Genomic DNA, 3,764 nt, shown 5'->3' with positions numbered 1-3,764 from the left:
CTAACCCTAACCCTAACCCTAACCCTAACCCTAACCCTAACCCTAACCCTAACCCTAACCCTAACCCTAACCCTAACCCTAACCCTAACCCTAACCCTAACCCTAACCCTAACCCTAACCCTAACCCTAACCCTAACCCTAACCCTAACCCTAACCCTAACCCTAACCCTAACCCTAACCCTAACCCTAACCCTAACCCTAACCCTAACCCTAACCCTAACCCTAACCCTAACCCTAACCCTAACCCTAACCCTAACCCTAACCCTAACCCTAACCCTAACCCTAACCCTAACCCTAACCCTAACCCTAACCCTAACCCTAACCCTAACCCTAACCCTAACCCTAACCCTAACCCTAACCCTAACCCTAACCCTAACCCTAACCCTAACCCTAACCCTAACCCTAACCCTAACCCTAACCCTAACCCTAACCCTAACCCTAACCCTAACCCTAACCCTAACCCTAACCCTAACCCTAACCCTAACCCTAACCCTAACCCTAACCCTAACCCTAACCCTAACCCTAACCCTAACCCTAACCCTAACCCTAACCCTAACCCTAACCCTAACCCTAACCCTAACCCTAACCCTAACCCTAACCCTAACCCTAACCCTAACCCTAACCCTAACCCTAACCCTAACCCTAACCCTAACCCTAACCCTAACCCTAACCCTAACCCTAACCCTAACCCTAACCCTAACCCTAACCCTAACCCTAACCCTAACCCTAACCCTAACCCTAACCCTAACCCTAACCCTAACCCTAACCCTAACCCTAACCCTAACCCTAACCCTAACCCTAACCCTAACCCTAACCCTAACCCTAACCCTAACCCTAACCCTAACCCTAACCCTAACCCTAACCCTAACCCTAACCCTAACCCTAACCCTAACCCTAACCCTAACCCTAACCCTAACCCTAACCCTAACCCTAACCCTAACCCTAACCCTAACCCTAACCCTAACCCTAACCCTAACCCTAACCCTAACCCTAACCCTAACCCTAACCCTAACCCTAACCCTAACCCTAACCCTAACCCTAACCCTAACCCTAACCCTAACCCTAACCCTAACCCTAACCCTAACCCTAACCCTAACCCTAACCCTAACCCTAACCCTAACCCTAACCCTAACCCTAACCCTAACCCTAACCCTAACCCTAACCCTAACCCTAACCCTAACCCTAACCCTAACCCTAACCCTAACCCTAACCCTAACCCTAACCCTAACCCTAACCCTAACCCTAACCCTAACCCTAACCCTAACCCTAACCCTAACCCTAACCCTAACCCTAACCCTAACCCTAACCCTAACCCTAACCCTAACCCTAACCCTAACCCTAACCCTAACCCTAACCCTAACCCTAACCCTAACCCTAACCCTAACCCTAACCCTAACCCTAACCCTAACCCTAACCCTAACCCTAACCCTAACCCTAACCCTAACCCTAACCCTAACCCTAACCCTAACCCTAACCCTAACCCTAACCCTAACCCTAACCCTAACCCTAACCCTAACCCTAACCCTAACCCTAACCCTAACCCTAACCCTAACCCTAACCCTAACCCTAACCCTAACCCTAACCCTAACCCTAACCCTAACCCTAACCCTAACCCTAACCCTAACCCTAACCCTAACCCTAACCCTAACCCTAACCCTAACCCTAACCCTAACCCTAACCCTAACCCTAACCCTAACCCTAACCCTAACCCTAACCCTAACCCTAACCCTAACCCTAACCCTAACCCTAACCCTAACCCTAACCCTAACCCTAACCCTAACCCTAACCCTAACCCTAACCCTAACCCTAACCCTAACCCTAACCCTAACCCTAACCCTAACCCTAACCCTAACCCTAACCCTAACCCTAACCCTAACCCTAACCCTAACCCTAACCCTAACCCTAACCCTAACCCTAACCCTAACCCTAACCCTAACCCTAACCCTAACCCTAACCCTAACCCTAACCCTAACCCTAACCCTAACCCTAACCCTAACCCTAACCCTAACCCTAACCCTAACCCTAACCCTAACCCTAACCCTAACCCTAACCCTAACCCTAACCCTAACCCTAACCCTAACCCTAACCCTAACCCTAACCCTAACCCTAACCCTAACCCTAACCCTAACCCTAACCCTAACCCTAACCCTAACCCTAACCCTAACCCTAACCCTAACCCTAACCCTAACCCTAACCCTAACCCTAACCCTAACCCTAACCCTAACCCTAACCCTAACCCTAACCCTAACCCTAACCCTAACCCTAACCCTAACCCTAACCCTAACCCTAACCCTAACCCTAACCCTAACCCTAACCCTAACCCTAACCCTAACCCTAACCCTAACCCTAACCCTAACCCTAACCCTAACCCTAACCCTAACCCTAACCCTAACCCTAACCCTAACCCTAACCCTAACCCTAACCCTAACCCTAACCCTAACCCTAACCCTAACCCTAACCCTAACCCTAACCCTAACCCTAACCCTAACCCTAACCCTAACCCTAACCCTAACCCTAACCCTAACCCTAACCCTAACCCTAACCCTAACCCTAACCCTAACCCTAACCCTAACCCTAACCCTAACCCTAACCCTAACCCTAACCCTAACCCTAACCCTAACCCTAACCCTAACCCTAACCCTAACCCTAACCCTAACCCTAACCCTAACCCTAACCCTAACCCTAACCCTAACCCTAACCCTAACCCTAACCCTAACCCTAACCCTAACCCTAACCCTAACCCTAACCCTAACCCTAACCCTAACCCTAACCCTAACCCTAACCCTAACCCTAACCCTAACCCTAACCCTAACCCTAACCCTAACCCTAACCCTAACCCTAACCCTAACCCTAACCCTAACCCTAACCCTAACCCTAACCCTAACCCTAACCCTAACCCTAACCCTAACCCTAACCCTAACCCTAACCCTAACCCTAACCCTAACCCTAACCCTAACCCTAACCCTAACCCTAACCCTAACCCTAACCCTAACCCTAACCCTAACCCTAACCCTAACCCTAACCCTAACCCTAACCCTAACCCTAACCCTAACCCTAACCCTAACCCTAACCCTAACCCTAACCCTAACCCTAACCCTAACCCTAACCCTAACCCTAACCCTAACCCTAACCCTAACCCTAACCCTAACCCTAACCCTAACCCTAACCCTAACCCTAACCCTAACCCTAACCCTAACCCTAACCCTAACCCTAACCCTAACCCTAACCCTAACCCTAACCCTAACCCTAACCCTAACCCTAACCCTAACCCTAACCCTAACCCTAACCCTAACCCTAACCCTAACCCTAACCCTAACCCTAACCCTAACCCTAACCCTAACCCTAACCCTAACCCTAACCCTAACCCTAACCCTAACCCTAACCCTAACCCTAACCCTAACCCTAACCCTAACCCTAACCCTAACCCTAACCCTAACCCTAACCCTAACCCTAACCCTAACCCTAACCCTAACCCTAACCCTAACCCTAACCCTAACCCTAACCCTAACCCTAACCCTAACCCTAACCCTAACCCTAACCCTAACCCTAACCCTAACCCTAACCCTAACCCTAACCCTAACCCTAACCCTAACCCTAACCCTAACCCTAACCCTAACCCTAACCCTAACCCTAACCCTAACCCTAACCCTAACCCTAACCCTAACCCTAACCCTAACCCTAACCCTAACCCTAACCCTAACCCTAACCCTAACCCTAACCCTAACCCTAACCCTAACCCTAACCCTAACCCTAACCCTAACCCT

Source organism: Myotis daubentonii, chromosome 11 (assembly GCF_963259705.1).
Source record: "Myotis daubentonii chromosome 11, mMyoDau2.1, whole genome shotgun sequence".
NCBI lineage: Eukaryota > Metazoa > Chordata > Mammalia > Chiroptera > Vespertilionidae > Myotis > Myotis daubentonii.
Note: the sequence above shows the minus strand (reverse complement) of the source record.